Here is a 23,562-nt window from a genome sequence, read left to right on the forward strand (position 1 = left end):
TATTAGAATTTTTATGTTAGCCAAACATAAACTTTCATGTGACAATAAAGAATTCCTCTATAAGTGTATGTTTATTGGAATATTTACAGAACTATGAAAATATATATTTAGTTGTATAATTAGCAATACGAATAATACTGGATATCTCTCAAGATGTGCAACTTAAAGTTCAAATATCAGACAGTTTTCCTCAACATTTAAGGTTTCAACTAATGTTCTGCAACAGTTTGGAAATCACATGTAAATGTTAAGTATGTATAGCAGAATTGCTTATTTTCATAACTGCGAACAACTAGCAATATTTCTAGTATAGTGTAGTATATACCAGCATTTTCAGTGGATTGTCCTGTCTCCCACATTGGAGTTTCACTTTGTATACCTTAATAAAATGTAGGTCTCTCATTTATGAAAGTATCAATAAGTGACAGATTGATTTCTCCACTGTAGGACATCCAAGGCCAACAGTCTTAGTATCAGTTTGTTAATAGTTCTGTGCCCTTTCTAATACTGCCTATTATTAGCTGGTAAGTCAGTTAGTTAAAGAAGCCATACCCAGAAAATTTCCAGATGCCATAAGGAGGTATAGGTGTGAAGTGGAAGTGTACAAAAAAAGCTGTTGTTGGCTTGAGTGAGCTAAGAACTCTTCTCCAGTGCCAGCAGGCTAACAGCGTCGAACCAAGTAATTAGTAATGCATACCTTTGTGCAGTCATTGTTTTATGGCTGTGCTTTAGTCATACCAGAATAAGCTTCACACAACTTTAGATTAAGCACCACAGTTGTCTACACAGCAGTATTCATGTTGTAATGAGTTAAAACCAGTAAACCGTTTGGTGGTGCCTAAAGAATATCAGAAGAATAGAGGAGATTCATAGTAAAATGTACATATTCTGACTGCTGCTTTCTTGCTCCTTGCAATCAGAATATAAGTGCATCTGTGTTGAATCTTTATCACTATTATATAGGTACCTAAAAATCACTTGAATTAAATATGTTGCAACATAATGTGGATAGTACAATATTGTTGCTTACTTTTTTATGTTTTTTATTTTAAATATTATGCAGAAGATTTTGTTGTTTTAATGGTAAATAGTAGTAGCTGATGCTGGAATTTTTATCTCTTAAAACTGCAGCTGTGTTTTGATATGAGGTTGCTGCAAAATAATAGCAGCAACCATGCAACATGCAAATAAGAATAGCAGGTGCACTGCTTTTCTAAAAGCCTTTAATTTGGCTTACATTCTTGTTTTCATTCTTTGGGTAAAATCTGCATCACTATAAATAGTTGAGGTCATAATAAATGATAATGATATTTGCCGTACTTTTGCTAGCATCTGCAGCCACTCCGGATTAAACTTGAAACAATTATGTTAAAGTTAAGGTCTTGCTGTTTGTTCCAAGATCCTCAGTCCCACACAACACACTCATTGGTACCATTGCCAGGTAGATTGATTGATTGTGCTCCACTTGTCTTCTGCCACTGAGTTTCCCTTGTAGTCTATTTAAGCTCCATCCAGATTCAAAGCGCTTCATAGTTTATCATTTGCATTCTCCTTTTCCCCCTGCATGCTTTTGTAAGTGTTGCACTTTACTACACCAACTTTGCATCTCCTCAATTAAAGAATTTTTAATGGTACCTCCAGTCGTGCATTCTTTAGGGAAATTAGCTGTTCTTCTTTCCCCCTCTTGAATTAAATTCTGCCAAGCAAGGTCTTGCGTCTAATTTGGTTGCTTTCTATCTTGTTGTTTTATATTTACAAATCTGTCAGTCATTGCATAGTTGATGAGGCACTTACCTTTTTTTTTTTTTTTACCATGGATGATTGCATACCCTCTTTAAATACTTGGGGTTCATCTCGATATTTACTGCATATGTAAACTACACCATCACAGTGTAGCCCCTATCTGAGATGTCTGCCAGTCCACTTATTGTGGTTGCTGGGTATGTGTGGACTCCCAAGGTATCTACAACTCTGCCACGTTTGCCTCTGTGCCATGATCTCACTTAGCCAGCTCAGACGGGAAAAACATTTTTAAATATCCTCAACATGAGGGCAGTGGTCAAACTCGCGATCAGAGACTTAGGTCTTTCTTCTAACATCTCTCTTGGCTAAATGTGTCTCACTATTTAGGGTAGAGCTGACTTTTTCAGGTCTTTAGACACCAGCTGGGTCCATTGGGAAGGTACAGACATTAGAACTTGAGCAGCATAGCTACTCTGTAGGAGTTGTCCTCATGGGTGCTAGAATGCACCCTTAAGGAGCACAGTTTTAAACAATTGTCAGTCCTTGTGCAGGCTTTTCATGACAGTGTAACAACCTCTTCAGCCGTTCTTCCATCCCCTTACTTTCTTGGGTGAGCTGAGGCTGCCACCTGCTAGAGAAAGGGGGCAGAGTATTCCTCTGCCTGAATATCCTAGGGATGGAATTCTGGAGATCTGGAGATGTTTGCTTCAAAGACAAAAAAAAATAATTGTACTGTCCTCCAGGTGTCCTCCTTTGGAAAGAGGCTCATGCTTATGCCATGTCCTGTAGAATAGCCTGTTGCACCTCTGCCATCACCCCAGAGTGCATAACTTACTATCTCCCCAAGAAGGGTGGGTAACTTTGTCAACCCCCCCCCCCCCATGACCCTGTCCTGAAGGATATCCTATTTGCAGTCTGGAAGCATCTATGTTTAGTTTACTTTGCTCCTCAGATGCCACATCCAAACCAGGCATCCTAGTGCAGTTTCTTCTTTGAGCTCTTTGATCTAGCAGAGATCCCAGAAACAACACCATCTTTCCACATTGCCAGGGGATATGGAACCTAACTGGACAGAATGCAAAGAGGATTTTCTTCTCTGTCTTGCTGAAATTTGAGATCCCTTAGTTGTTTCTTTCTTCCTCGTCTACTTTCTGTCCTCTTTGTTGACTAAACTCTAAGGCTACCAGACCTTCCTAAATCCTGGGAACAAGTAGGCCATTGAAAAGATGCTTAAAGTGACCTCTGCAATGGGCTTTTATACAGAGTATTGATATTTAGACTGCTGTGATGCACTAGCTAGGGTAGTAGCCAGAGAATTGTGACTGTACAGGATGGCATGTTTTAGGCTTTCCTCCTGTAAGGGGGAACTCAGGCAGGTTCATCTCTACCAATATGTGGAATTGTGTCTTATACCGTGCCTTCCTGGGCTTGCTTGAGGGCTTCCAGAAGAATAAACAAACCCTGACCACTGTATGAGGGTCTCTGCAATGCATCGTGTCCTAGCTTCCCATTCTTTTTCTTTACCACCCCAATTCCCTAAGAAATTAAAGGAGGTTCCATGCAGAATTTGGAAAGCCTACAGGAATTAGGGTAGTATTGTTATCCCTGGCTGCACATTGTAAGAGTTGGAAAATAGGACTGTCTTTGTGAGGTGGGTGACCATATCTTAGAATTATTAAGCCTGCTCATTTAAAGAGTTGTGTTCCACAACCAGGTGACCTTCATCATGAAGACTGCTGCCAACACAAGGACTCAAAGGTTTAGGGCAGTCAAGACTTGTGTACTCCTTTGTGTCTTCACTAAAAATGCCAAAGTTATGACTTTCTGGGTCCTCCACATGGGTAGGTATGACCAACAAAAGGAGTGTTCGTCTGCCCTGATGAAGATACTCACCTGAGATAGGGTCAATTCGGACTTCTCTCAGTTTATGAAAACCTCCTCCTAGGGTTTGCAACGAAGAAGTGTCCAAGCCAAGGATGCTAACAGTAAGTCCCTCCTCAGTGGGGCCACTAGGAGCCCACCATCTACATAGTGGAACACTTAAAGCTCTTTCTCCTGTTAGGAATTCACCAACATAAGCATCTCTGTAAATACTCAGTGTATGGAAGACAGACAAAATGGCAACACACTATAAAATGAAGCTAACCCACTGCAGATTAAACAAACTTTGTATGAGGACCTTGCATTATGATGTGCCAGGAGGTGCCCATTATTCCCACTCACTGAACTGTAGAGCAGGAGTAACCTCCTCCCTTTGGGAATCATCATCAGTAATGTAATGGACTAGATATGCTAAGTGAAGTTGAAGAAGTCTAGTATGAGGCTGAATTACCCCAGCCCCTTTGGAACAATGAAAAGGTGGAAGCTGAATGTTCTGCCTTTCTCCAAAGGTAAAATGGGGTCTGCAAATGCTTCACAGAGTAGAGTCTGAGGCTGTTGCATCCTAATAGGAATGACAACATATCCTGCATGGACCAACTCAAAGCCGTGTCACTTTACTGGCTTAGAGGTGACCTGGGTCTGACATATAAGGCATCTTCCGACCCAGTACTGATGGATGAACTACACATCAGTGGGTCAAATGGCATCTTAAATACTTGGTCTAAGGATCCAGACCTTTTCTGCAACATCAACAGAACAGTTTGGAGAGACAGGTATATCTCGCAGAGGTACCACTGCTGTGGAATAGAGTTCTCTTCCATATAAAACAAGTTCATCCCTGTCCATATTCAAGCACAAGTTGTCAGTACAGGCAGAAGATACCTACTTGGCTACCTGGATGATGGTGTTTGTGGACTGACTGTCATTCACTGACTGTACTGGAAATATCTAGTACAGTGAACAGAAGGACTGAAGACACAGTTGGGGAAGCGTGATGGTCAGCAGGTGTGGAGGCAAACACCATGTTTTCATCTGATGACTGTTCCTGAATAGTGTCTATTCTATTTGCTAACTATACAGCAAAACTATGGGAGCTTGGAAGAGCTGCAGATTGAAGCATGTCAGGATCTACTATGATCAAGGCTATTGTGCCTAAGTGAAGAGGTGCCAGAATGAAAAGGTTCTGATTTTTAATTACTTTACCCTAAAGGTCTCAAACTCACATTTTCCTGCTGGAATAAAAATGAACAAGACCTCTCAAAAAGCAATAAATATCTGTAGAACTTTTAACCATCTTTCCTACAGATCAGTAGAGCAATGCTGTGAGTAAGCAAAAAAAAAAAAGTATAGCCCAGGAATTGCTGCACACAAAGGTTTATTCTGCCAAACTTAGCACTTTGATCTGATTTTATCAAGGACTTCAGCAGACTAAAAAGACATACATTTCCAGTTTTTAAATACTATCAAATCAAACATGTTTAGAAAAGCTACAGCCTATTGTCTCGCATTTTTAACACCAAACTAACAATAACTGTCTTATTCAAACTTGGTGGCATCATTGCATTCATTTTAATTTACCACATTAATTCCTTGTAAAATAAAACATTTCCCACTCTCTCACACTACAATCTCTATTCACATTTTCAGCAATGGAAATTTTTTTTTTTTATTATTCACACACATTCTTGAATGATTAAAAAGAAAATCACTATTATCACACCTCTTATGAATAACCCAAACAGGAAGACCTACGACTGCTGGAGCAATAGCTAGAAGACCAGATGAACCCTTTGCCACTCTTCAGGATGAGGAAGCAGTTGGGAGAGATGGCAGCACTAGCTATGGGAAGGATTAATTAAAATCTCATTGAAGATACAAATATTGAGAAGCAGAATTTAGTAGCCTGACTTGACCTAAAAGAAAGTTGTGAAGTGGGAAGATAAGTGTTTTTGGATTCAAACACTTTAGTAGTTTTAACAAAATATTAAAGAAGTTGCATGTTTGTTTCCCTTGTTAATTATGTGGAGCTTATGAGATGGGGGTACTGGCCATAAAATTCATCACTGCCACTGCACAGAGAGTACATGTTATATGTTATTTCTGAAGGCTTGTGGACCTGGAATGGAATTTGCATTTCCATAAGAAAACTGAAAATGCATCAGCTTTTTCTTTTTTATCATTTCACCCTTCAAATGCATTAACAAAGCTAAGAATTGGATGTACAATGCTGTCTCCTATTGTTTTTTGAGTCTGTGCCATATGTTGGTCTTTCGGTATGAGATAACATAAGGATTTACCATCTTTCTTCATCCTTGCAGAGCTTCTAGAATTTAGTGGGCCAAAAAAGCCTTCACATGCAAAAGGGCTGTTGCCACTCATTAATCTGATTGGTTGTGATTTTTCCAACCTTAATGTATTTTAATCAATGGTCTTGGGTCTTTTACTTTGGGATTTCCAGGATGAAGGCAACTTGTTTTGGGAACTTTCACTAACTCAATATGAAAAAGAAATAATTTAATGGAGTTATGTATTTATTTTATTTATTTAGTCTTTGCTAATCTAGTTAGTCTCATTAAGGCTACTGACCTCTTTTCAGGGAAGATGAGGTGGTATTGATGCTATTAGGGGAAATTTGGCCAGGGAATTGGGGAACTTCCCTGACTCTTCTGACTGTAGTTGCACTTCCTACTTCTGTTCCATATTGGCAGTAGCAATGATGAGGTGGAGAAGAGTTTTGATGATCGAAAGGATGGTTCAGAATGCTGCTGTTGGTGATAGTAGCAGCCTGTCATTCGGACAGGAAAAGGAGATGTTTGTGAAGTCAAAGGGTGTTACAAATAGTGTCTAAGCTGACTTTCAGGATGGATTGGAAAAAGGGATTATTACACAGTTAGCTTCTGGATGGCTAACTAATTCACAGTTATATTCATTGATGGAAAAAAGGTGGTAGGGAAGAATCTGAAGTATCTGATGTTTTTATCCATTCCTCAGCCATTAGGTTATGGATCTGTCCTTGGATCCAACTTCAGTTGCTTCTCAGACTTTGGATCCATAGCTCAAGCTCCTCCCCTTACCCATAATCCCCATACAGACTCCACATTACCTCAGATTTCTTTTGTCACTTCCAGCAATTAGATATGGTTGATGTGGCTCAAGCTTTAGGAGATAAGTGGCATTCTCTTTTTGGCTTATTAGTTCCCTTTTTACTATGGTCTTTGATTTTTTTTTCTCATTCTTGCCTCCCTTTTTAAATCAAAAAGATAGAGATGTATTTTCTAATTGTTGTTCCTTCCTTGTAGGCCTCACTCCTTTCACTATTTTCTTCTTCTTTCTTAAGTAGTTGTATAGTAATCTGCATATCGTTGTTGGTATTTTTTTTATCTCAAATTTTGGGATTTTTCTGATTACCATCATTGGTATTGCTTTCTGCTGTCTTGATTTTTCTGTCTTGCTGTATTGGTTTTCTTTGTTGTTTTTGACATGTCGGACAAACCCACTAGATTTAAAAAGTTCTCTTCATATAGACATACTTAACTCTGATGCCACTGTCTTCTGTGAAGTATCCTCCTCATAGACAACCAAGGTTTTCTCTGAAACCAGTTTCATCAAGACTACACTCTCTCCAGTTCTACAAGAAACACCATGTCGAGATTCTAGACCTCCATCCACATCCTTGTCCTTCAGACCTTCCAAAAGCCTGTTCAAAGCAGGTGTGGACAGAATGATGAGAAAATTTCTCAGGACTCTGATTCAGTTGGGAGTCCTGCCGGCTTTGGCTCCCATTGGACCAGTGAGCTTTGGACCATCCCAAACACCTTTAGATATTCCTGCTCCAATCTCTCACTCTGTTTCAGAGGCACTGGATCCAAGAATCCCAGGGTTGTCTTTGTTGGATCCAAAGGCTTGGCCTTCATCAACTCCAGTATCATCATCTCTGATCCATGGCACTGACTTTGTTGGAAGTGGAGGGATCTCAGAGTTCTAGCTTTGGTGCTGGATCTGGAGATAGAGGTTTGATTCTGAAGCTATCTGAGCCATCCCTTCCCCTCAGGGCTTCAGTTGTGGACAGCTCAGATCCAACTTCTGCATCAAGGCAGGGTCATGGTGATTCCATGGGGTCTCTTGTCAGGTGGCTTTGGCTCCTACTGGTGTTTTGGGCTCTCCATCAGCTTCTTCATTCGAGGCAGTGAAGAGAGTTCTCCACATGACTGGATATAAGACATCCTTGCCCCCTTGGGTCCTCCCCCTCAACAACTGTGTGGCCTGAGTCTGCTCATTCTGTTTCATTGGGGCAGCTGATCCATTCAGGCCTTGAGACAGTCCTTATGCAGGACTCTCCACACACTAACGGGTTTTCCTCAGATCATCCCCATGTGGAAGCCCCCTTGGAAGCTTATGTGCAAAAGGAGACATTGACACCCTTTAGGAATCCTTGACAGAAGACCCCGACTGCAGTGAAGAGGCAGGATTCCCCCAGGTCACCCCTTGAGGACATCTCATTCAGTGAAATTCTCAAGCTTCAGTGTCAGCCAGGTGGTTGGTATTCTGAAGCTCTTTCCCAGGAGGATTTGATGTTTCTTGAGGCTTTTGGAACTGAGTCAGGTACGTCATGCATGGCACCCATGGCTGACAAAATTGTGGATCTCATTTCACATAGGGCTTGGAAGCTTACAGATATGATGGAACCTAATGCTAGAAAGCCAGACAGGTACCTAGTTACACCCAAGGACCATACCCACTGGAGCAGGGGTTCCCCAATTGATACTACAGTGGTAGCGGCAACCACCAAAAAGTAACTTGCCAAGGAAGGTCCTTCTTTTCATCCCCCCAACAAGGAGTCTAGGGCCTTGGACAGATTCTGAAAGTGAATCTTTGCTTCAGCAACCTTTACCCCGCAGTCCCTGAATTATCTGTCACACTTCACAAGGTTTCAGAGTGATTTCACTAAGGAACTTTCCAAATCCCTCTCAGAATCCATGTCAGGGGAGAGGATAAAAAGACCATCTTTTTGCAACTGACCACTCTTCAGTCTATGTCAAACGCCTCCATGCCGCTAGTCTCCCACACTACAGAAGGTGTTTCGAGAGAGGCAGATTCAAGCATTACCATTAAGATGCATACCTGTGTGAGTCTTTGACTTTGTGGAGCCTTTCAGGACATCCATCATCAATGATTCTTTTGATGGATCTACCTTATTTGGACCCATGTTGAAAGAGACCCTTTCCAGGAGTGTGCAGAATGGGAAAATCCTGTCTGCAGCAGGAATATGTTTCACTACCCCCCAGAGCACCTTTTCACATAACCAGAAAGTGGGTAGAAAGATGTGGTAATGAAAATCACAAGGTGTTTCCTAAGACTGCTATGGAGACAGATCCCCCCGTGGCAGAGGGAGTAACTCTACTGGCAGCCATCACCCATGGGGACAGAGGGTGGCTACAAAACAAGGCCTTAGAGAGGTCCCTTTTCTGAGAAGCCTTTTCATCTTCCCTGAATAGTTGCCCAACTACTGCACTCTGAATTTAGGCAGGAGGCACTTATCTCTCTACCTAGAAGCCTGGACACCCGTCATCAGTGATGCCTGAGTGCAGAAAATAATTACCAGAGGCTATTAAATCACCCCCTCCCCTTCAAGGAATATTCCTGATGTATCACCTCATCAGAGGAATGAAGCAGCCATAGAAATAGAAAAACTACTAATTAAAAGAGTCACAAAGGAGGTCCCACCAGACCAGTGAGGGTTCAGAACATACTCAACATTCTTTCTGGTTCCAAAGAAATCTGGGGACCTCAGGCCAATATTGGACCTATGTCACTTGAAACAATATGTCAAGCACTCAGTATTCTAAATGGTCATGGTTCAGTCCATTCTCCCTCTTTTGCGGAAAAATGATTAGATGTGCTTGATAGATCTCCAGGATTCGTACTGTCACATAACAATAGACAGTTCAGGAGATGCCTTCACTTTCAGCTGGAGGCCAGTCATTTTCATGTCAGAGCCCTGGCCTTTGGTATTAACACAGCCCTCTTGGGTGTTCACCAAGTGTGTATGGCAGTGGTTGCGGCTCTCCTGAGATTGCTGGGATTCTGTGGGTTTCCTTACCTTGATGACTGGCTCATCATCCCTCCCAAAAGGTATCTACTAATGCACGCCAGGACTACCTTCTCCATCTGTGTGTACACCTGGGTGTCACAGGGAAATATAACAAATCTCATCTCTCCCCCTCTCAAGTCTTGGACTTCATAGGTGCTCATCTAGATACAGTTTCTCAAGTGACAAGACTCCCTCAATCCAGACTATCTACATTATATCATTTAATTCCACAGGTTATTACTAGGCTAACTGCCCTTGTGGGCCATTATAAGCTTAGCTAATCACCCCATGTGAGAATCAAACCCTGCACCTTGTGTCTGTAAGGTAAACACCTTAACCATTAGGCTAACCTCATCAGGCGGCATATCTAGTGTCTCTCTAACACTACCAGCCAGTTTGGTTCTTCAGCTTATGGTTTGATGGCAGCCTCCTTGACCCTTCTGCTTATGGCAAGATTCTGTATGAAGGTACTACAGTGGACAGTAGCAGTACAGTGATCAGTGAATCGGCATCCCTTGACCTTTTCCATTTGAATCACAAAGATTTACAAGCAACTTGTCTTCTGCTGGATTCATGCACCAGATGTTTCTCAGGATCACCCCTTTGTCCTGCTTTTGTTCAAGGCCACTGTGACCACAGAAGCTTCCCATTTGGGCTGGGGGAATTACTTTGGGACAGATAGCCCAAGGCACAGGTCACCCTTATAGACCAACCTTAAAATCAGTGTCCTACAGATGAGGGCAGTTTTCCTACTGTTGCAGGCCTTTCTGGACATTCTCTCTTGAGGGACAGTTGCCATATAGACAGACATGTCAGCGGTCTGTTGCATTAACAAATGGGGATAACACTCTTTTACCCCTTATGTTGAGAGGCAGTGAAGGTGTCTCAATGGGTGATCTCTTCCAAACACTTTATTTTGGCAGTGCACATTCAGGTGAAGTTAAACATTTTAGAGCACAGACTGAGCAGATCTGTTCTTCTGCCTTATGAGTGGTCTCTCAATCCTTCTGAAGCAGAAAAGATTTTTCATCAATGTGGTCAAGCATGCTGCAATCTGTTTACCTCTGCCCACAATTTCAAATGCAGTAGGTATTTTGCTCTGAGTCCCCCCCCCCCAGAAGGAAAGTCACCAAGAGATGCTCTGATTCACATTTCACCACCGGTTTCATCTGTGCTTATCCTTCCACTTCCTTCAAATCCAAATTTCTACAGAAAGCATGTCAGTGGAAGAGCAAGGTGATCCTCATTGTTCAATTCTGGCCTCGACAAGTGTGGTTCACCCTTCTTTGGCATCAGCTAATATACACTCCTTGGGTTCTGAATCCCTCTCCATATCTGCCGTCTCTCCCACCTAGACTATCTGACCAGGACATACAAACCCTCAAGTTAACAGCATAGATTCTCCACGTTCTGTGATGGCTAGACAGTCCAGGCTTTCTTCCCAGGTTTTACACATCCTTACACCTTCTCAAAAAGTATCCACTAGGAAGATGTACAAGAGCAAATGGAAAAGATTCTCTATTTGGGCCAATGGAAAACACCTAGATCCCTTTTCAGCACCCATTCCAACTGTTCTAGATTTTTGGCATCCATTTTCCATAATAGAGCAAGTTATTCCACAGTCAAGATGCAGTTGTGTAGGTAAAGTTAATTTGTCTTTGGCCTTCCTGAGGCTATGCAAAGTTTTCCTCAAAGGTATATTCTTAGTCACACCACCTTTCAAGGTTCCCACTCCTCCTTGGTATCTGACATTTCTTCTCCAGGCCTTAACCCAGTTTCCATCTGAACCTACAGCAAAAACTGATTTGACAATCTTGTCCTGTAAGCAAATTTTTCTAGTCACTATTACATCTTCTAAATGAGCATCTGAACTCCAGGCATTGTCTTGTTAGCCACCTTGTATCATCTTTCATAAACACAGGATTTCTCTTTGTAACAACCCCTCCTTTCTTCCAAGAGTAGCTTCTGAATTTGCCCTTAACCAGTCGTCTTCCCAAAATTCTCCAGTAAAGGGGAACATATACTTCATTTGTTGGATGTGCACAGACAACTGAGATTTTGTTTCCACAGAAAAAAATCTTTCAGGAAATTGAATCAGTTTATTTCTTTTTTAAAAGCTAAATTGGGACAGTCTGTGTCTTAAGGTCAATTTAACACAGTGGCTCAATGATTTCTCATGTTTATAAGCATAAATGTTTGACTTTGCCAAGACCACCACAAGATTATTCCACAATGTCAGTGTCCACTTCCTCTGCCTTCTTATCCAGAAAAATCTATACATGACATTTGTGCTGTTGTTGCTTGGTCCAGTGGTCATACTTTTATCGCTCATTACAAGCTGGATATCCTTTTTAGGAAAAGGGCATCATTTGGTTCTGTTGTACCTCAGAAAATCCTTCAGTGAAACTACTCTGGGTGTATACTGGCTGGGGGGGATTCTGTCCCAGTGGTTGAGAAACAGCCAAAAAAGACATCTTCAGATAAAAAGTTATGTACTTACCATGCATCTGCATTGTATGTTTTCATCCTTCCTCAAACTACCCTCCCTCCTTTCTTCCTCCTATTAGTAGAAGATACTGCTATGGTTTTCTGGTATGACCTGGAGGAAACTCTTCTTAGACTTTTCCTCACTGAACTCCAAATACATTTGCATTCATGTTTCTAAAGTTCTATAACTATCTGCAGGTCCGTTTTTTTCAATATATTGATCTCAAGGGGATGGAGACTCAGTCTGAGATAATGTGGGGTTGGAGGGGATTATGAGTAAGGAGGGGATCATGAGTTATGGATCCAGAGTCTGAGAAGGGACCAGTTGGATCCGTAACCCAATGGTTGAGGAAGAACAAAAAACAGATAACACAAATGCATCATTATGGTGAGTACATAACTTTTGATCTGAAGTAGTTAACTTCATTTGGTCTGCAACCTATGGGTATCGGATCCGATTCGGATCCGAGCCAGCAGCTTTCCAAGCTTACAGATCGGAGCTCCAAGCTCCTCCCCTTACCCATAATACCCTGCTACCTCCTTGTAGCCCTCAGATCTTGTTTGCCGCGGCTAATGGTAGCTTCTCAGAATGAGCTCCAAGTTGGTTTGTGAGTAAAATTAACAAAAGAATTCAAATATCTTTTATTTTTCCTATCTTTCCCTTGTACGCTTCTTTGTGTGTGAACCCCGGGTAGTTTCTATTTAATGGTTCTTGTATTTAGTGTCTGTTAATCTAATTGTTTAGTCAGTTAGTTCCCCTCCTCCACTAGAGTGTGTGAAGGCATGTGCTGTTTTCCTTTTTCTTATACCATGGCCGAAGGCCCTAAGGCCATTTTTTCTAAATGCACCGAGTGTGGTCATAAGCTTTCCCCAGCAGATGGCCACACTGGTGTGTGCTATGCCTGGGTGTGGAATACCTTTCCACAGGCTGCACTATTTGTGCAGCCTTTAATCCCAGAGCATTAAAAGACAGAAAGGCCAAGCTGATTTTGGCGGGCCTTCTGCCACCAGAATCTACTTTGTCTTCTGCTGTGGTGCCAGCCGCTTCTAATGCGGCCCCTCCTGCTACTTCCGATCCCCTGGCCGGGACTCACCCTCCCTCTTTGATCCAGGAGGAAAGGGAGGGAAGAAAAAAGGACAAGAAAGACAAGGAGAGAGAGAGAGAAACACCGCAGCCATAAAAGGTGGTTGGAGTCGACTCCCTCGGCTCCGCCATCTAAAGTTGTTAGTTCTCCCTTGAAGCTCTCCAGGTCTACCCCCTCTCTGCTCCGCTCCCCTCGTTTCTCCCCGGAGCGGGAGGAGGAGACACGGTCACCTTCTAGGTCATCAAAGCGACCTTCCTGGCTGCATTCGGTGGCCTCTAGTAGGTCTACTAGGAGCTTGTCGGACGCAGATATGGATCAGATGATGCGTCGATTTTTGCAGGCTGAAATGCAGATAGGAGTGCTTGTGCCTCCCCCCCCTCTGGGGGGGGAGCTAGACACCTTTTTTTGCACCTATTGCTCCTTCTCCGACCTGCTTTCGCCGGCAGCATTTCCATCTTCTGTGCCGACCATGCCCTCGGGTCTGTTGGATCCAGGCTTGTTGTCGGATCCGAGCTCTCGGAGCCGTGGAGTGGGCGTCAGATCCAGAGGGGCCGGTGGAACTTCGGCTCCGTCCAGGTCGGGGTCACACTACCCTTTCGGATCCGATCGAGTCGCCCTCAGACCCGGTCCATACGTCGGAGCTGAGGGAACTGCTCTCTGATCCAAGGGAGAGCAGTTCACCATCGGCATTCGACATAGTGGAGAGGGTCCTCTCGAGGGACTCAAGACCCCTGGTTCTTGCTTCGGACCAGCCCGTCGCTCCCACACAGTTGAGCCTATCCTCCATCATCCGACACCAGGGACAGCCTGCGCTTATGTCCCAGATGGTTCCCTTGGAGGAACAGGACATCGTTGGTGAGGCCTCTTCGGACAGCCCCCCCGAGGAGGTTCCTCATAAGCAGAAGTGCAAGAGGAGGCACTTGGACTCACCTGAGTTCCTCACGGAGGACACAGACTTGGAGGAAGGGGAAGGCTCCCCAAGATCACCCCCTGAAGACGTCTCCTTTGGAGACATCATGGAAATGTTACGCATTAGGGGAGGCTGGTCCGCCCAAAAGCCTTCCTCGGATGAGTCCGTGTTTCTGGAGGCGTTTGACACAGGCCCATCTACCTCTTGGGTGTGTCCCCCCCCCCGCCGACCCCCTGGTAGATCTTATTACTACCAGGGTGTGGAAGGAGCCGGACACTGTGGAGCCGATCCCCAAATGTCCCAACAAAATACTAAGCCCCCCCTCGGACAAGGCATGTTGGAGTAAGGGTGCCCCTGTGGATGCTATGGTGGTGGCGGCGGCCACCAAGAAGGAACAAGCACAGGAGAGTTCCTCTGTACACCCACCAGACAAGGACTCTCGGATGATGGACCGTTTGGGAAAGCGGATGATCTCTTCAGCGACCTTCTCTGTAAGGTCACTGAATTATATGGCACATGTTATTCGACTCCAGCGTGACCTGATTAAGGAGTACGCTGGATCACCCCCAGAGTCCATGTCAGCCGAGGACAAGCGTACATTCTTGTCCCGAATGTCCACTCTCAAATCGATCACCAACACATCCATGTGGCTCCTCTCCCATGCCACGGAGGGAGTGGCTAGGGCTAGCGGAACGGGCGTGGTCTTACGCAGACAGGCCTGGCTTCGTCTTTGCAATTTTGCAGAACCCTTCAAGGCGTCCTTCACAAACGCTCCTTATGATGGTTCAACGCTCTTTGGCAAGACCGTCCGCGACACGCTTCTCCAAAGCGATAAAGACGGGAAGATGTTGTCTGCCGTTGGGATCTGCTTCTCGGCTCCCCAGAGGTCCTATTCCAGGAACCAAAAGGGACATAAGAAGATGTGGTTCCGGAAGACTCAAAAACCCCGTTTTGCTCCAGAGACCTCGTCCTTCAGAGGCAGAGGAGGACAAGGTGGATGCCAGCCCAGAGGCAGAGGGGGCCCGAAGAACTTTGGGTCGAGAGAACCTTTCTCGGACTGACCCGTGCAGCAGCCCTGAGGAGTTGCCCGACTGCTCTTCTCTGGAGGCAGTCAGGGGGCGCTTCTCGGAACACCTAGCCAAATGGGAGTCCATCACCACAGATCGCTGGGTGCTCCGAATTGTATCTAGAAGGATATTCAATCCCCTTCTTAACCTCCCCTCCTCGATCAAGAGGAATCCCCGATGTCCCACCTGGTCAGAGGGATGCAGCAGCTCTAGAAATTCAAGGGCTGCTAAGAAAAAGAGCAATCCAGCCCATCCCCCCAGAGCAGTCCAGATTAAGGTTTTACTCCAGGTTCTTTTTGGTGCCAAAAAAGACGGGGAACCTAAGTCCCATACGCGACCTATCAACGCTGAATCTGTCAGTAACCAAAGAGAAATTCCGGATGGTCACTATTCAATCCATTCTCCCACTGTTACAGGAGAATGACTGGATGTGCTCAATAGACCTCCAGGACACATACTACCACATTCTTATGGATAGACGATCCAGGAGGTTTCTCCGCTTTCGGCTAGGAACCAGTCATTACCAGTTCAGGGTCCTGCCCTTCGATCTCACCACAGCCCCCAGGGTGTTTACCAAGGTCATGGCAGTAGTAGCGGCCCACCTGAGGCTCCAGGGCATACAGGTCTTTTCGTACCTGGACGACTGGCTCCTTACTGCCCCCACCAGGCATCAACTTTGCTCAAACAGAGATTACCTGTTACAACTAGCTCACCAACTAGGAATCTCAATCAACCTTAGGAAATCATCCCTGCAACCGACTCAAATTTTGGATTTCATAGGGGCCAGGATAGACACGACACAATCCAGGATTTTCTTGACAACCGACAGGCTACGCAATCTTTGTCTCCAAATCTTGGACCTCTTACAGTCTCCTGCGCCTCCTACCATATTGGTCCTGAGGGCCCTGGGATCCATGGCGGCTGCTATCACGCTATCCCCATTCACCCGTCTGAAGATGAGAATCCTTCAATGAACTCTTCAAGTGCAATGATCTATTCTTTTTCAACCCCTATCTACCCCTATTCCTCTCAGCAGGGTGTGCAAGGAGTCGCTTCTCTGGTGGCTTCATTCCAAAGACCTCCGGGAAGGATGTCCTTTCGTCCTACCTCCCCCACAAGTCATGGTGACCATGGACGCATCTCTCCTCGGGTGGGGGGGCATTGCAGGGGCAGATCCGTCCAAGGCACGTGGACTCCCAAGGAGACCTCACTGCATATCAATGTACTGGAGATGAGGGCGGTGCTTTTGGCATTGCAGGCTCTCCATCACCTTCTTCCTCCAGATATGATTGCAGTTCAGTCGGACAACATGTCTGTAGTCTGGTACATAAACAAACAGGGGAGAACCAGATCCTATCCTCTTTGCAGGGAGGCCATGAGGGAGTGTGGGAATGGGCGATCTCCACCAACCGCTTTCTCATAGCAACGCACATTCCGGGTCGGTCAAACATCTTGGCAGACAGGTTGAGTCGAACGATCCTCTCACCTTACAAGTGGTCTCTGAACCCAACAGTTGCGAACCAGATATTCCTCGCTTGGGGTCAACCTTGCTGCGATCTCTTCGCTTCGCCTTCAAACACAAAGTGCAGCGAGTTCTTCACTCTGATTCCCCCACCAGGGGAAGCTACCAGAGATGCTCTAGTTCATGCTTGGCCATCCAGTCTTCTGTATGCTTATCCCCCTCTTCCTCTGATTACAAAATTCCTACAGAACGCTCTTCGGTTGGGGAGCAGAGTTATCCTCATAGCCCCATTCTGGCCTCGCCAGACCTGGTTCCCTTACTTACGGTCTCATCTAATACATCCTCCCTGGATCCTAGATCCCAGTCCGGATCTGATTTCCCATCCCCTGGGGCTCAAGACCCCCGACCTGGGTCATCTCAAGCTATCAGCTTGGTTGATCCAGTTCCCCTAATGGCTAGGACTCCTGGATTATCCTCCTCAGTTAAGGCCATCCTAATGGCCGCACACAAGCCATCCACCAGAAAGATCTACAAGAGTAAATGGAAACGGTTTTCCCTTTGGGCAGAGATGATGAATCTAGATTCTTTCACGGCCCCCGTCCCAGTAGTCCTTGACTTTCTTTCACATATTTTTCAGCAGGGAGCTAGTGCATCCACTATTAAAGTCCAGTTGGCGGCTATCTCCCACTATCACATCGGTAACAGCTCAGGACCTCTGGCTTCATCCAAGATCTGTAAACCATTCATGAAAGGAGCCTTCTTATTAAGACCCCCGATCAGAGATACAGTACCTCCATGGGATCTTACCATAGTTCTTCAAGCTTTAACTGGGCCCCCATTTGAACCGGCGGCCACAGTGGAATTAAAGTATGTATCTTGGAAGACAATCTTCTTGATTGCCATTACTTCCTCCAGGAGAATTTCGGAGCTTCACACTCTTTGCTGTAAGCCTCCATACATCATCTTTCATAAGGACAGGGTATCCCTCAGGACTAATCCCTCCTTCCTGCCCATAGTCTCTTCAGAGGCCAATATCAATCAGTCTATCAATCTACCGGTCTTCTTTCCAAATTTTCAGAATAAAGGAGAGTACAGACTCCATTGTTTAGATGTTCACAGACAGCTACGTTTCTACCTGAACAGAACAGCAGATATCAGGAAATCTGACCAGCTTTTTGTGTCCTTTGCAAAATCACATTTTGGGAAGCCAGTCACTAAAGTTACATTAGCTAGATGGATCTCCCAATGTATCCTCTTCGCCTACAAAAGTTCTGGTCGTCCTGAGCCCCTAAAAGTGCAAGCCCATTCTACACGATCTATGCGTTCATGTTTCTAAAGTTCTATAACTATCTACAGGTCTGTTTTTTTCAATATATTGATCTCAAGGGGATGGAGACTCAATCTGAGATAATGTGGGGTTGGAGGGGATTATGAGTAAGGAGAGGATCATGAGTTATGGATCCAGAGTCTGAGAAGGGACCAGTTGGATCCGTAACCCAATGGTTGAGGAAGAACAAAAAACAGATAACACAAATGCATCATTATGGTGAGTACATAACTTTTGTTTCCTGGTCAGCGCTGGCAGGAAGAGTTTTTGAAAAAGAAGGGAAGAAATCTTTTCTCAAACCTCATTCCTCCTCCAAAACATTTTCTGCATATATTCCTATAATTTCCATTTTTTTTCTATGTAATTTACTCCTACCCTTTCCTAATTATCCCACTTCCTGGTCTTTTATCTCTGTTGCAATATTCACTACTTCAAGTATAGTTGGTTTAGATTTTGATTTCTATTTTCTAGTAATTACTTCTTTGGCAGACATCAGAATTAAACTTAAGTCTTTACTAAGTCTAGGCAATTCAGATTCTGTATCCCAGCTCAAAAAATAATTTCCTTAGTTCCTGTTTTGCTCACCCAGTATTCCTTACGGAATACTGTGTAGGGATTTTTTAAAGTCTGCCAGCTCATTACACTCGAAGAACATATGCTGCCTGGTACCTTTTTTCTTCCCCATTACACCACCACCATTTGCCATCTAGCTGAGGAAAATTTATTTGGAGTCTGCTTGGGGTATAAAAGTATCTATACAAACACTTCCAGGTAAAACTCCTGAATCTTCTGGATTTTGTTGCATATTTCGGAGCCATACATATGTCCTCCCACTGTTTCTTTGTGAATGCATATCTAATCTCTCTTCCCAATCTTTTCTGATCTCTTCTGGTTGATTCCTATAGTTAACATGTAATATTTTACATAACCTACCATTTAGCTCTTTTTTTATCAGAAGCTTCTTGTGACGATTGGGGAGAGATGGGTGAAGGCTGCCAGCCTAGTCAAATAGAATTTGATGCATAATTCTATCAACTCTATAAATAAATGTAAAATACAGGCTTGTGTTTTTAAATATAAGAAAACACTGTAAAATGTGAACGTCAAGATTGTTGCAACATTGCCATCTGCTGCAAGGAAAACCAAGCCAAGTATTTCAAATGTGTCTTTTTAAGTTGAAAATATCTTCTGAATCTCTTTAATGTTTCACAAGTTGGTTCCAGTGCGGCTGGATGAAGGTTTCATGCCCATTGTTTTAAGGCTAAAGTTTATGACCAGAATGTAGATGTGGAAGGTGCTTTATTTCGCTAGTTTCTGTTAGAATATACATGTGAAATGTCTTCTGTTATAAGTTTCTGTGCAGGTGTTAGATTGCTAAATAATGCAGTTTGTTTGCCTGGGAAAACCTAAGTGTCAAAAATGATGTAATTTGGCGAGGGACCCAGCAAACATGTTTGTTAGTAATGTTTAAAATACTATTTCTCACAAGAGACTGGAAGCATTTTGACTTTGGACATCCAACTTCTCAGCACTCTGCCTTATGCTCACATGTATGTTTTAGCACTGTGATTTCTTGTAGGCATAGTTAAAGCTAGTAAAGATTAATTAGGTATTTTTCTTTGAAATCAGACCTGTCCTACTATTTTAAGTTTCTGTGTGATCTCAGAACTCTTAGATATCTCTGTGGTGTAGTAGTTTTGTCTTGTGTTTTAATTATTTATTATTAAATATTTTTAAAACCTTCTGCCTGTGGCTGCTTTGTGTAGAGATAAGCTCTAGAGTACATTGCATATTTATGGAGGTTATTGTAATAGGCCACTCTAAAGTAAGCCTTGAATGTCAAGTCATACTACCATTGGATAATAATATTGCACAGTAATAATTGGACACCCTTTTAAGGGCCTTTGAGTAGCTGATATTTATTAGCTGGTGGTGGCAGTAATTACTACCGTATAGCCTGGGTAAAGGGGCACAGCTGGAGAACCTGTGCCAGCCTTTGTCCCAGGAGGGTCTGTGTGGTTGTATAACCTCTTCTGAAAGTGTGTGTGTGGTGTATCATCTACCCAGGCAGGGACACGAAGCACTGGTTGGACAGAGAGGGTACTGGAGGTTAGCTTGCCAGCTAGGCTGAGATCTGGACCCTATAGCTGTGCAGTGGGGAGTCTTATTGGGGACTTCGAGAGCAAGGGAGCAACCAGCCCCAGACTGACGGTGATCTCTGTGTGCACTTAAGGGAAATTGTACTTTACTGTTTGTATTGGTTATCCTTTCCTCTTCTAGGAGACGACCTCCCTGATGTTAGTGGTGAGGATTGAGGCTCCTTGATTGCTGGGCCAGGGCACGGTCATCACACTTCTATTCTAGAGTAAATTAAAAACTCACTCAGTTTAGGTAATTCATTCCTCTGTCCTTTTGTTTATACTCTGATATCAATCCCTGATAGGAAAGGCAATCACTAGACTGCAATCAAAATGTCTTCTTTGCCTCTTCTTATTATGTCACCATTCCTTTTCTATTTATTTGTTCCCAATACCTTGGTTCCTCCTTTGTCAGCTTCCTGTATTAAATTCCTGACCCCTCTTACCTATTCCCTGTTCCCCTAATTGCAGTCATCCCTATCAGCAGAATCTCCTTTCTCCATTCCCCTGTTGGCTTAGTTCTTAGTGTACATTCTTCTACTTTATGAATATAATATTCAGTATGACTGTTATTCTCCTTAAGGATCTGTGCCCAAAAGTATCCACCATCCCATTCTTTCCTTATTTCTTGAAATACCCCCAGCCTGATTCATTATCATCTCTTTCCACTTTGAATTGTAGCTTTCTGCTTGTGTTATGCATAAGAGTATTAACTTTGTAGCTCTAAAATATCCCTTCAGATAAGCTAATCCTAAACCTTCTTGCTCTATTGAGAGGATCAGCTTATCCAATTTGACTCTTGCCTTCTTCTCCTCCCAAGTGGGAATCCTTCAACTCCGTTAATTACTATCCACCAAGAACCATAAAAAAGTGTGTATTCTGTGCGACCAGAAAAAAAAAATTGTAAACTAAACAAGGTCCACATAGTCACAGGAACTGAAAGATGAAGAAACTCTCCCTGCACACACTAGAACAAACCATACAGTTGTGACATGAAGTGAGTCAAATGCTTTTCAGTTCCCGACAAGTTTAACAAAGTCAGCAAAAGTCTTATTTTTTTAGTTATTCGTATATAGCTGTATTTTACAAATACAATTGATGCTTTGCTTTCTGACATTTATTCACTAACTTCTGTGTGACTGATCTTCTTGCTGTTTACCTCCATCTCCCAACTTCAAATTCTGGTTCAATTACAATGTGCTCCCAATTTTTCTGATCAATTCTTGTGCTCTTTTCTGATCTCAAGCATTTTTCTTTGCAACAGTAGAAAAGGTTTCACTGGCAAAGTCTCCTTGTGTTCTTTAATATTAGAAGAATGAGAAGCAAAGTCCCTTTCTGCTTGATGACTCACTTTTTGTGGGCAAACGTTTGCATTTCCAAGTCAGCCTGTTCTGCATTAAAAATTTACTTTGATCTGCTAGAAAAAAAATATTCAGAAGACAGATGGATATAGCAGTTTGATCTCACACCTACCTCTCGACATTCCCTGATTACTGGAATAAATGTGTTTCTTTTCTGCGAGGTGTACAGCGAATAACCATTTTCCACAAATACTCCACTGTCTCCAACTTTTAGTACTTTGCTCTTTTGCCACAGTTTTGTTAGGATGAACTCTTTCTGCTGGTAAGTTTGCATTTTGGTTTCTTTCTCATGGGCAGATATGGAGATACACATGGTGTGGCCTTTCAATTAACAGTTCCTGCTGTGGAATACCAGTACAATTGCTTATTTGTGTTTCATAAAATTAATATAGTCTGTTACTTCTAGTTTCTCTAGTACAGCAGAAAATCTCAGATTTTCCCTACATGCTGTGTCCTCTAATTCTACCATTTTTTGGAACATCTCTTCTTGAACAATGTCATACTCAGCCAGCCTTTTCTTAATTTTTAGTTTTATCAGCTCATCTGAATATCTGTTTAAAGCTTTTTTCCCCACTATTTTGATATTTGAGTTGATATACTCCTTCAGTGTTTCAGTTATTTTAATCAGCTCTGAATGCATTTGAATTTTTTCCTGTACATTACCAGAAGTCATGTGTTGCACCAAAGCTGGAGCCTGAACTACTTTTTGCTTAACAACTGCAGACATCTTCCCAGTTTTAGTGTCTTCTCTTCACCTTTCTAATAGATTTTCTTTCAGTCTCTCTTTGCTTCTTCTTTGAAGGCATCCAGGCACTATATTTACTAACCAGTAATTTAATTTTAGTCAAGCTGACAATATCACTGGCTGCTGCTTCTCATTTTCTGTTTTTACACTGGGAGAGCTGAAGTTGAACTGTTAGTCAATGTGCAGCCATCTTGGAAGTCTCAAAAGAGTACAGGTTTTGTAATAAAGAAGGACATTTTTGTTTGATTTTGACAAGAGTAACAAAGGTAATTTTAGTAATGAAGTTAGAAATGAATCAAATGCAGATGATAATGGATGTATAGATGGGAAAGGAAGGACATGATAAAGAAATAATTCAAGATGAACAGGTAAAAGAATTGAATATATTGAAAAAGTATGCAAGGAACTGGATAGTAACAAATCTGAGACAGGAGGAGGTGTACAGATTGTTAGAAAAAAAATGGTGTTAAGAGTAATTGTAAGAAAAAGGAAATTTAAAAACATTCCCCAATAATAAAAAGAAGAGTAAAGAATAACAGTTTTCTATTTAGTTACTGTTTATAGATTAATACAGGAAGGAGACTTGTATATTACAGTGGTGTAGAAAGTGTTAGGCTGATAGGATATGTTTGCAAGATACTAAGTTTGTCTTAGAGCAATAGAGATTGCAGGTTAAAGCATTATGGGAGATTGAAATGTTGTAGAATTTGTGGAAGAAGATATGTTCAGATGTAGTGTTTTTGTTTAAGGATGTAGTTAAGGTATTAGATTTTTCTAATATATGTGCAGGTAGGGGGCAGTAGTTGTTATAAGGTAGAGTAGTGATTTGTATAGATAGATTGGGATATTATTTTCCAACAAGGTTGAAAGAAAGAGAGAATCTTTTTAAAGTTTGAAACCATATTTAATGGTTAATATAATTATTATAATCATTTACTTGAATTGTAGTCTTAGGAAGGAAAATAAGATCAGGATAGATGTAAGGAAATTAAAAGATCTAATGAAATGTGGTAAGCTGAGTGTATGGTTTAAAAGTGATTCTTTTCTGGTAATCAAAAATATTTCTGAGAGGATAGAGGTTTTATGATTGAGTTTTCAGATCACAGAGCTGTTTTGATGGAGTATAATATGAATATGGAGTTTGTAATGGAAAGGAAAAAGGTGAAGAGGTTAAGTTTAAGTAATTTGAGTCCGCTAGATTTACAAAAGGAAATAGATCAGCAATGAGAAGATCGTTATTTGATGATGGAGTTTATACCTCATGG

At 42.6% G+C, this 23,562-nt stretch overlaps 1 protein-coding gene across 1 annotated transcript in view; it reads left to right on the forward strand.

Moving 5' to 3' along the window:
- The window catches only part of HIP1 (huntingtin interacting protein 1), a 2,554,439-nt gene that overhangs the window by 2,200,526 nt on the left and 330,351 nt on the right, over nucleotides 1-23,562 (forward strand). The window lies entirely within an intron of this gene.

Source organism: Protopterus annectens, chromosome 13.part0, assembly GCF_019279795.1.
Source record: "Protopterus annectens isolate FY-2018-M chromosome 13.part0, PAN1.0, whole genome shotgun sequence".
NCBI lineage: Eukaryota > Metazoa > Chordata > Ceratodontiformes > Protopteridae > Protopterus > Protopterus annectens.